Genomic DNA, 13,062 nt, shown 5'->3' on the forward strand with positions numbered 1-13,062 from the left:
CCATGAGAGGTAGTCGTAAAGTGACTAATTTCTCATGATTTTTGAATAGTTCACTTAGCACTCATTGCATCGGGTGATGCTCACAGGGGTGAAGAAGTGGGATCTCACAAATGATATCTAATATAATGCACTGCGAAAATCCCCCATACTTATATTAGAATTATATTAATCTATATCTTACATTTTTTAAAATTGTTGATATTTATTTATAAAAATGTTAAAATTGTAAATATTTATATATAAAATTTTAAAAACTACAAGATTTAAAATTATTTTGAAAATAAAATATATATATATATATATATATATATATATATATATATATATTTAAAAAATAATATAATATAATATAATTAATTAATTAAAGTTCTTCCAATGAAAATGAATGTTAAAGTTCTAATGTATAGTGAAATACAACCATCAATAAACATCCTGCACGAAATTTATAATTAAATTATTATTTTTGAACTTGTGATCGACGGAAATCGCGAGACGTCAGCATTACACGCTTTACCTCAGTGTTTAGCCACTCATGAAGTTAATTTTGTTTAACGAATACCCATGGACGTTAGCATTACGCCCTTTACGTCACTATTTACTCTCTCTCTCTCATCCACGTGATTGTGGTTTCCAGGTTTCAATATGTGAATATCCTCTCTAGTCTAGAACTTGTGTTATATATTTGAAATGTCTCTACATATACATTTTTAGTGGACATCATATTGAAGAATCTAGCCACTGCACGCCCTCAACAACAGACGCTTGCACCAACTTCTAAGTGGAGAATCCAGCTACTGCACGCCCTCAATAAGACGATGGGTATATAGCGGACGATACTCCAAAAGTGGAGGTATGCGTTGACTAATATAACTGGTTGACAAGATGTTGGGAAACACTTTTCAAATGTTAATGGATGTGCTCCCATGACCCACACTTCAAATGAATAATTTCGGGCAACACTTTTCAAATGACCCACACTACAGATGAATAGCCATGGCCGTTAGAATTACGCCCTTTACATGACTATTTACCCTCTCTCTCATCAATGTGATTGTGGTTTCCAGGTTTCAGTGTGTGAATATCCTATCGAGTCTAGAACTTGTGTTATATATTTGAAATGTCCCGACATATACATTTTTAGTGGACATCATAGTGGAGAATCTAGCTACTGCACGCCCTCAATAACGGGCGCTTGCAACAACTTCTAAGCGGAGAACCTAGCTACTGCATGCCTTCAATAACGACACTTGCACCAACTTCTAATTTCTCCCCGATCGATTCGAGTGCGTGACCACCCGTGACAAAGACGATGGGATATAGCGCACAATACTCCAAAAGTGGAGGTATGCGTTGACTAATTTAACTGGTTGACAAGAGTTTGGGAAACACTTTTCAAATGTTAATGGATGTGCTCCCACGACCCACACTTCAGATGGATGGAATCTAATTCCTACTTTGTAGCAAATCAGTCTTTACCTGTCCATTGGATTATCCCACCTTCAAGAATAAGAGAGCCAATCATGTCAATACCTACTGCACTTTAACACACTCGAGTCCAAAACATTCTGATACCGAGTGACTAGGGTCAATCAAGAATTCATAAATGTCACTAGAAAAGCCAGTAAGAAAGATTCATAAGTTGTCGAAAACACACATTTAATTATAAACTGGCAGGCTAACGAGAAAAGAAATACATCACATATATATATAACATGATGAAATTGATGCTAAAAATATTTTGTATAGATACCGTGCTTAGGCCAGAGTATATATACATGAAGTAATATAGCTTTAAAATAAATTTCTAGGGTTCAAAAGTATGAGGACTGTGTTGTATTCCATACAAAAATTAAAACGAACCCTTAGTCAAGAAAACACCATAGTAATGTTACTGAAAACTGAAACAGTGAACCTATAACATTATATTATGAAAACGTTGACATAGTACAATGAGAACAATTACCAAAACGAACTCAGTAATCGAAGGAAGTCTTTCCATTAGTGAAAGCATAATTGATAAACTACAAAGACATTTAACAATAGTTCAAAACTTTGGAAAAATTGACCTGGAGGACAAATTGTGCAGAAAAATAATTGGTGCAACCACAATTAGGATAACGGCCACAATCCTCTAAGTTTTATAGTACTTGTCGCTAATGGAACCGAAAAACGTACATATGGAAATTGAAAATATAAGCCCTAACTCCTTATCAATTTGCCAATCCCAGTGGGGAAGCATAAGTCGATACAGAGTCCACCGTGGTTTTCCTGAAATTACCTAGCGAGAAAAGAGTTTTAGGTTTCCTTCTTGTGTAAGAGATTGCGTAGAGGGTATCTAACCAATAGGATGAGGAGGTATACCTACATACCCGACCATTCGAAGAGGGAGAGTACATTAGATATGTGGCTTAAAACAAAACAAAATTTAGGAAACTAGGTAAGAATAAAAACACAAAGTACCTACAGGAAATAATGAACGTCATTTGAGGATGTTAGAACCTGGGAAAACAAAATAAAAACCCTGGTTAGGTTCAAAAAGAACATTTTAAAGGTAGTGCAATGGAGGTATTGAAGAATCAACTCATTGGTTGATGATGACACCCTGGCCTCCCCATTGTGCACCAACGATTCCAGAACCTGGTAGTGGAAGAAGCCCATAACCCTTAAAAATGAGAAAAAACATTACAAACCAGAAATTACAGAGATAAGGGTTAACAAAGGAGCGAAGTCACACATGTAGTATCATGGTTGAGGTAAAAAACCCATAGAGAAGGTTCAAACCATTCCAACTTGCAGAGAAACACCATACCTTTGAGCAGCAACCAAATGACAACACATGTGGTGGTTTGGGAGGGGGTAATACCATAACTACCATCCCCAAAAGCAGGACCATCAATAAAAGACCAAATCAACGACGGGGAAACATCCAATTGTTCAATGCAAGATCACGAGAAGGGTGGTTGAGAATTTTCCATGTGACAATGTTAATTCTATGATATTTTACATTCCAAATTAATTCTAAACCCCAACAACCATTATTACTTCATTTTTGTAATAATATAATAGTCACACCACATTAATGAAGAAAGGTATATTGAATATATACAAACATAAGAACTTGTACAAGGTACATATCCTAAATTAACATAGTCCCAAAATAAAAGTAATTTCTATTAAGTTTTTGGCTAACAACCATTTTGTAATTAAGTCCAAATATTTTAATTGGGTCCATGGAAGCACTTTAGCCGAGAGGAGGATACTTCGGAGGAGCAAGAATTAATGCGACAAACTTACCCTCATTTGTTTTGTGAAAATAATTAAAACTCCAAGGACTATGTTTTGAACGAGAGGGGGAATATGTCACTCCTCGGTAAATAGAAATTCATAATCATCTTTGTTAAGTACATTTTGGTTATATATATATATATATATATATATATATATATATAAATATATATTCATTTCTGCATAAAAATTAGACATGCTGATAAATGTGTGGACATGACTGGAAAAAATAAAAAGGGAGATACCCTAAACGAAGTTATCTAACTACCAAATAGTTAAACAATTATGGTTCATGGTTTCCTCTCCTAGGATATAAATCCGTCCGAGTGGAGAAGAAAAGGGTTCTTACTTTTTTAATTTTTCACATAAGAGAAAGGAAAAATGGGATCACACCAGGAAAGGGCAGTTCAATGTTATAGGTGGAGAGAATTTCTTGAGTTCGGATGGATTTAGTTAAATGATCCATATTATTAACTTTGGACTGGACTCTTGGAGCTCTTGATGTCTACAAAATTGACCCAGTTGGGGACTGCTCTAGACGTGGAGACTCGGTGGAGAGATTTGGACATTTTTGTCGATCTTGTGGAAGTGAGAAGGCTGCTCCTGTGATTGAGTTCTTCCATGATACTATCATCAAATAAGCACTTTACATTGGTTATTTAGTTACTGTTATTGCAAGATTTAGTCTTGTTAGTATTTTTATGAGTCTACTACATGTAAATATGAAATTACAGATTTAGAAAATTCTATGGTGGACTAAAGTTAGAGTCCTATAGGAATGTTGGCTCTCTAAAAATAGTTTACATGAGTAAGGTAGAAATTAAGTTATCTCCTTATGAGGATAGGATTGACACTAAAACATGGCTCAACTATACTAGAAACCGGTTAATTATTCCCCCAGGTAGTCACCCGAGGCCTAAATATTCTGATACCAATGACTAGGGTCAATCAAGAATTCAATAATATCACTAGAAAAGACAGTAAGAAAGATTCATATGTTGTCAAAAACACAAAAGTAATTTTGAACTGGTACGCTAACCAAAAAATAAATACATCACACACCACTACTAAATGTAGGGGGGTTTTAAGACAATATTTGAGTCAATTGTCTTAACTTGAGGCAAAATGAAACTTGTGTATTGTCTTAAATATTGTCTCTAAGCGGGTGTCTCAAAATATAATGTCTCAAAAATTTGTCTCTATAAAGACAATATAGAACACATATTATTATTGTCTCTATAAAGACCATTTGATTTGTCTCTCTAGAGACAATTTCATTTCTGTCTCTTTAGAGACAATTACATTTTTGTCTTTTTAGAAACAATTCCATAATTCAAACTATTGTCTCTCTAGACACAATATAAAAAATTATTTAAAAAAAAATAAATGCCCATAATTCAAACTATTGTCTCTCTAGAGACAATAAAAAAAATTATTTAAAAAAAAATAAATCTGCTCAAACTATTGTCTCGGATTTGCTCCTGCCAAAAATTATTTAAAAAAAAATAAATCTGCTCAAAATACGTCATGAGAAGCATAATACTTCAGCAAAAAATCCCATCGAACCAAGATAAGTTATGGAAGTAAACAGTGTTAATATTCCTTCTCTCAGCAACCAAACCTAAGTGCATTAGAAATTGTGACAACATGTTATGACTTATTTCTTAAAATTCAGGCATGATGAAGGCAGAATCCTCACTGAAAAAGATTTGAGTTGCATAATCAGGCATGGCTGCAATATCATCACTAGGGTATACAATTAAGTAACCGGCTGCGTTAGGGACATGAACATCATTGACGAGAACAGTCTTCGTATCGGCAAGAATGAAAGGTTTCATGTCCTTACGCCTAGCTGGGAGTGCCATTACATAATTGGGATAATGAGGTTTCCTAACCATAGATTTCACTGCTTGTGGTTCTCCGTCCACTATGCCGGAATTAATTAACTCCCTAAGTTGGGAATTAATTTCATCCTCGCTAAGAGTGACCTCCTTGTCCTGCATCCCTGAAATATACAAGCGAAGGAATAACCCTGAGATAACTTCCTTTTCATAATCCTCGGCAGCTTTCATTACCACTTTCATGATCATGTTAAAGACATCCATGTTTGGAACAACATTCCCATGAGAATCATTTAAAGAAATAGTTGTTTTAGTGACGGTAAATGAAAGATCCCCTGTAGGGACTTTAATCACATAACCAATGGTAAATTTCCAATATGCAAAACTGGTATTATAAGCGTACTTAATCAATAGTCGCATGACAGCCAATGAAATAACTTCAAAGTCAGCGCATCGCAGATATGGTGATCTAAACTTGAGTTCCACTATCCTCAATCCATCATATGCATCCTTGCAGTGTTCACTCTCAATGATACTGTTTAAATGTAGAAGATACTATTTGGATAATAAAACTGTAAAATCTATCATGTTATTTCTAGTCATTTTAGTAGTGAACACTGTAGTTGCAATGCTCCTGCCAATCTATCTGTGTATCCATCTCTATCTACCTATCCATCCATCCATCCATTCAACTATATTCATGTCTGGATATACATATGTAAGCCTGCAGATCTATGTTTTATAGTGCGTGCTCTCCTAAAATTTTGGATATGCGTGCACATTGCATTTATAGGGTGTGCCTTGGGAAGTATGTATCTATTTTGACTTTTTCTCCATCTCATTTGCAACGAGAAAAGATATATCGAACTAGTTAACATTAAATAAGAAGGACTTGACAATTACTGTACAATAAATAAACCATGCTCATCCTGATTCAGGGACCAAATAAATTCCCTGGTCCATTAAATCAGAGAAACATACACCAGAGAAAATTCAGGAAAACAAAAATATTCAATAATACAAAAAATTACAAGCTACACAGGCAGCATCCTCAAAACTACCAGCACTCTAGTTGCACCTCTGCTTCAGTTAGGTCTTTCTGAGCTTTCTTCCTACGATAAAATATTGGACAGTCACGACTGCAATAAGGATAGGACATCAATGTAAGTATAAAAGAGATAGTAATTGTAAAAATTAAAAAAAAACATCCTATTAATTAAAAACAAATGCATGATCACACAAATGTTACAAAATACATCCATAATGTAAATTTAAATCATGTTATGAAAATGTAATACTTGAAATATAGCATTCAAAAACCTTGTGCAAAGAACATCTTGGTGCAGAGAGCCTTGGCACCGGTGACATTGTGTCCATAGTTTACCAAAGAGAATTTCTAATTCCCTTACTGACATTGATCAGATATTAGTGTCATATGATAGAAAATCTAGGTGAGAACAATAGACACAAGGCCTACTTTAAATTCTCCAAATAAAGAGTAATGGTATTAGAATACCAGCTTACCATTTGCAACTGTTTTCTGATACAATTCTGCTTCTCTTCCTTTGCAATGTGAACAAAGTGTCTGATCTTCTTTGCTGCAATGGCAACATGAAATTAGGTAACATCATGAATTTTAGTATGAAGCAACCTAACTAGACATTCTTATTATAAGAAAGCTAGACAGCTTCTTACAAGGAGAGCAGGCATGGAATCATGCAACCTCGTAGATTTTTCCACATCAAAAGGATGAACCCTAGTAGCTTTCTAAAGCGCCAAACTGAAATAATAGTTACTCTCAATTGTGCACTACTATAAGCAAGGAAACCACATGCAGGACACCATCTACTTGTATTAACTAAATACCTGATAGGTGTTTTACAACCAATACAACTGAGTTGTTTCTTGGCAAATTTCATAATTCCACTATTTGAAGGAGTTGATATGGAAACTGCTCGTGTGTGACTACCACGAAGAAGCTCCTTGCTTGCATTCTTCAAAATGGGCTCAAATATTCTCAACAGCGGCTACAGAGCAAAAACAGGCACTAATAAAAAACACTTAGCTGGAAAAAATTACTATCTATCAAGATATATTTGAAACACTGGTGAAATTTTCAAAAAGAGCATAAACTGCAAATGATGATGCTTTGGTATTTCACCTTGCTCAGTTGATTCTCCAGATAATATTGTGGATCAATAGGGATGTTATTCTCCAGTACGTAAATTGGATCCTCAAATTTCTCATATGCCTGAGCCCAAGTAAACACATTAGTCATTATATCCATAATCCCTCTGTAAATTATGCCTCCAAATAAAACATAACAAAATAATTAAAATAACCATTTTTTAGTGCAATATCGAGACTTATGCTGAGCATAGAAGGGGTTAATTATTACCTTGGCACCTTTTGCAGCCTTTATGATGACATATGGAACATGATCACCCACAGTTGGAGCAGTTGCAACATCCCTCTGTAAACCAGGGGCAACTTGGCTTTAAAACACTACATCAATTTAAAAAATCCAACAATGGACTCATTGTCAATAAAAAACAAAATATTACAAGAGTCTTTAGATGCACTGCAGTAATAAAAATAGAGAGATAGGATTGAAATGGAACCAGAAGGAATTGCACCATTCATTATATTTGTTCTGAGAAGTTATTTCCAGTATTTACCTTCCGCATGCGCTCAGCTAGTTCCACGTGCGCTGCCTTGACTGCATAGTCATCTCCAGTCTTTGTCAGACCCTGACTCAAAAAAGAGATTGTTAGCATAGGCAAACAACAATGCCCTTAAGAATATGTTGATAGCCTTGATAAAGGATATGACCTACAAACATCTGTTTCTGTTGCAGCTAAACAGTAATCAATTTTTCTTAGGATGAGATTAAAAATGCAGATATATTATATATTGTCATGTTTTGATTCTCTTGAATTATATAAGAGCCTCCCTTGACACTCCTTCCTCCCATTGCTAGCAGTAAATATTGACTGAATCCATTCCAAGTATAGAATGTAGGGAGACATTTTGATGACGTAGGTGATTGTTGTATGAGGGATCTATTAGATATCACTGAACTAGTGAAACATTGCGTGAAAATATCACCAACCCCCACCCCTGGATTTGTCATCAACTGTTTTCTACAAATCAGCAAATGTAAAATTGATTCTCGAGAAGTTAATTTATCTAAGAAGATTGTTTGTGTACTTAAAAGGCACATTGTATCCAAAAAACATGAAAGAAGAGAAGCATACCCGGCACCAAATCTAGCAACTTCACCTGCATCAATACTTACAAAGACGTTAGTTTATGATATGTCATTTTATGAAGTCCATGTTTGGACAATTTTGATGTCTAATTGCAATTTGCCACAAAGTCATGAAACCTGTCTAATTTAAGTAGAAACGGAGTAAAAATTGGTAATTTGAACCATATTTGGTATTGAAATAGATTGCTGAGAACCATTTTAAGTAAACTCACCGTAGAATTGAATAAAAGCAGATGGAATAAAAAAGGGGATAACCATCAGAGCAATCCATATAAGGCTCTTCAAGGGCCACCATCCTGAATGCCACGAGTCACGACATTCATGCAACTTCGTAGTTCCAACTGTTGTAAGAAACATAGCGAAATAAAATATCTGAGGTGATGTTAAGGTAAACAGTTCAGACTCCAGAGGCCTATCGCTATGGTCCAATACTGTTGGGGAAAATAACGTGCTTGACATCGCACGAAGTGCCCGAGACGCATGTGCCACTTATAGTCAAATGGCATCGATACGTGGATATGATTTTATGTAAGTTATGTTGCTATGGTTATGCATTTGAAAATTGCCAAGGCCACTTGGATGTTAAAGCCCCTAGAAATAATCTGGTTTGTAACCAATGGGTGGTTAGTTTTGCAAGAAATTCAGACCTTGATACTGATTCGGATTTACCTTCTGTGAAAGACATGATGCCACTTCAAACTTAAAAATCTCATGACACGAAATTAGAATCCGGTATCCAACATGTTTAAAAGCCTAACAACTTGTAAGGCATATAAATTTTAAAATTGGATACAAAGCAGCCTAGGCTTACTCGAAGCACACCTTTTGTACCTAAGCGGTCATGACCTCCTTGATAGCCTTTCAAATCTGTAAAAATGAAGACCTCAAATTCATATATATATAACAAAGAAAACGGCATACAATGTAAATTAGGTTCATTTTCCAAAGCCAAATGTAATTACATGTATATCAAAAGAATAATAATCTAAATGGATGCAGATAAGTTAAAGAGCTATTTGAAAAATTCATGATTTTATGAGAATTCAAGTAAAGTTAAAAGTTGTAAAATCATGTGAAATGTCCCGAAGTAGGTATATAGTATATATTTCTAACACTTGAAACCAGGAATATGTAATAAGTGACTTGCTCGCAATGTAAATCTCCTCTTCCCCCTTATCATATTTTCTCCATTTCAAAAGTAACAAATGGTCAAACAAATTTGGTCATAAACATGCAGAAGGATTCATTGTTCTCACCTTAGTTATCACCAAAAGTGACAAATCCATTCTGTTCATTAACAAGTCAGAAATAATGTTCTTGACATACTGCACTGCACCAGGTATTTCACGATCAATGAGTATTTTGTGAAGGCACTCTGTAACCAAGTTCTTCACCAGCAGGCAATTATCCCTTCGCACTGTTTCAATGCCTGTTGATATGGAATATTTAAAAGATCAGGAATATTTAATAATTAAGAAGGCATCAAATAAATTATTTTTCTAAGAGAATTTTAAACCTTCACAAACACTAAGGCCTGTCTTTGAAACAAAAGATCAGGTTTGTCACCTTTAGTATCCATTTTGTCATAAGAATCTGGCTTTGTCCACAACAACCTAGCATATCTTTTCTTGCTGATCAACAAGTATGGGTAGTATATTTTTTCAAATTCTATTTTAATAGGCTGCATAAAAGCATATGTTAAATAACGCACTGATTAGATGCCAAAGATGCACCAAACAGATGCAGATAAGCCACAGAAAAGCATAACTGATCATCTTGTCCTATGCATATTTACAAAGATCTCATGGAAGTGGAATGTCAAAAGAAGATTAGTTTTAAAAAGAAAGGTGATATTAAAACATTCATCCCTACAAAAACATGATTAACAACTCTAGAGGCTTCACGGATATTTAAAATTCTTGACACTGTACCTTTATAAATGTACCACTAATATAATCTGAGGCTTCCCTCCCTAGCGTCATGGCCTCTTCTATATTTGGTACACCAGACTGTATCATAACTGAATCTGTATCTCCATATACAACCTAGATTCAAATATAAAAATATAATATCAAGCTTTACCGTAGAAATCTTGGTTAGGATCAGATCACCCATTATGATTTCAAGAAGTTGGACTATCACCAATACAACAAGTGTACTTCCTGTCATTACTGATCCAGTTCAAAGGTTACAAATGCCTTTAGTTGCTAAATAATAGCCTACCTCAGCATTGTATTGGTAACCACCAACTATTGTGAACCTTTCTTCAACTAGCCTCTTTGTATGCTCTATCATTTGACGGCCTGACAGGTGGAAAAAAAAATGAGATGATTAATGATATGAAATTTTAAAACAATACGTAAAATCGATATTGTCTGATGGAACAGAGAATGTGTCAAAAGATCAAACTGGACTTGTAATCAAAATATAATAAGAGGGCCTAAGCATATCATCTTAGTTGTACAAGTACACATGACTAATTAATGCAATTCAAGAACTCGATCTTATTTGTACAAGATTGTCAATTACAGTTCATACCCAAAACATTATGCCAGGAGGAAGAAAAGAATTACATGGATATAATTGATGCCCAAAAATAATCAATGTGAATGGCTGATACATGCATATATAGAATAAGAGAGGACTGCAAGCATCTCTACCTTGTAAGTAAAAGAAGCACCAATAACAATCACCAGATGGAAAATAGGTCATCTCTCTCTATTACTAAGAAGGAAAATGTTATATTTGGCAATAGATGTAGTATATTCTATCCCTGCACCCAACATAAGAATATACCTGATGCATAAATGAACTCTCAGACTACAGGCCTGATTTAATAATATTGGCTTTCTATGTTTCCCAAGTAGATCCAATTGGGTGATATAGGTATGGCCCTAATGAAATGTCCATATGGAAGACAAAAGCATAGAACAATAACCATGAAATAAGAAACCATGCTTCAATAATGCAATTCCTATTACACAGTCTAAGAAAGGCTTGCCATCTGACAGTAGACTACAGCAAAATCTAACATGTACGGGAGAAAGGTCACATGCTGCAAAAGCCAATCAGGTTGCACTAGAAAGCTAGCTCCATAAATTTGGACCAGAGCAATGGCGGTGGCAACGAGGTTCCCTGCCATCAAACATAGGAGTTGTATTCAACCACCGCCAAGCTACAATCCATGCTTCAGAATAACCACTAGCAGCCCAAAATCCCTAACTTGAAAAAATCAACCCCCTAAATTTCAATCAATGCATTATTTCTGCACCCCTCCACCCAACTTGTAATGATCAGCCCACTGAAAATATCAAATAATTTCAGTTCTAATCCCCAATAACATGTCAATTCAGCTCCTGGAGCTAAAGGCAAGAAGTTTGGAATCTACATAGCTGATCCTATAATCAACCTCCTCTATTCTAAAAAATAAAGAGATGAACCGTGAATAGGTAATAAAAAACAACCTTGTAAACATTCTGGTGTACAAAAAGTGAACTTTCGATTCTTTAATACATCAATTTCTACATACCCAAGCCTCGTGCAGCAACATCGGTAGCAGTCATAATAGGGCTCTTTCCAGCCTTAAATTTTGATAAGATCCAGTCTCTCTCAACTTGGCTTTTATCTCCATGAATTGATAGTGTTGGCCATCCATCCATACAAAGTTTCCTAGTAACTTGGTCACAACCTTTTTTAGTTTCCAAAAAGATAAGCAAGTGGCTACCATCCATGATCTCCTCTAAGAGATGTATTAACCTGAAAGAGAAATGTCTTAATTCATGGGTGCATTTTCACAGCTAAAAAGCAAAACGATAGTCAGTATATACTATAAACAACACCTAGGAAGGATAAACTGCACCTTGTATACTTCTCATGTTCAGAAACAATCTCCACAATTTGCTCAATAGCATGGTTTGCCTTGAGTTCTTGTGAGCCAATTATTACCTAGAAAGACATAAAAATTCATACAGCTTTAGCAGAAATTGGAAAACCTCCAATAGACTCCAATAATAATAAAGTTGCAAACATAACAGAGACCATCACTTGCCACCCAAGAAAAGCAGAGCTCAGTTTTATTACATGCAGACTTGTAGAAAAGAAACCGGAGTTGACCATGGAGTTTCGGAAGAATCTTCAATATTCCCAGATCTAGAGTGAGACTCTTTAACTTTTTCTTGTAAACCCTTCGTCAAATAGTTGGTTTCTGGATGGGTATTAGTAGCTATCATGGTCTTAATTCCTATAACAACCCTCTTGATTCCTATAAAAACCCATTTCGACTTCAATTATTCTTTTATCATTCACTTTGTTTGGGCATTTCTAGACAATCCCAACTTCGTTATAAACAACAAAGAGGATGTGTAACTACTGGTTATAGTTTAAGAGTGACTTAACCATGTAAATTGATTGGATTCACTTACCGTAAATAATAGCATTTGTTCAAAGAAACACCATGTAAATTGATTGGATTCACTTACCATAAATAATAGCATTGGTTCAAACCTGTTACATAACTGAAAGCTTGTACGTAGAGTATAAGACTAGCCAGCTTGATAACACTAATTGAATACACACAATATGCTAATTATACTATCACTAATTGAATAGACGCACGCCTTGTTTCCTGGAATTTTATAACTGCTATTCTTATTATCTGATACACAT

Source organism: Pinus tabuliformis, chromosome X, assembly GCF_031772625.1.
Source record: "Pinus tabuliformis cultivar Carrire ecotype Pingquan chromosome X, CPIR1, whole genome shotgun sequence".
Taxonomy (NCBI): domain Eukaryota; kingdom Viridiplantae; phylum Streptophyta; class Pinopsida; order Pinales; family Pinaceae; genus Pinus; species Pinus tabuliformis.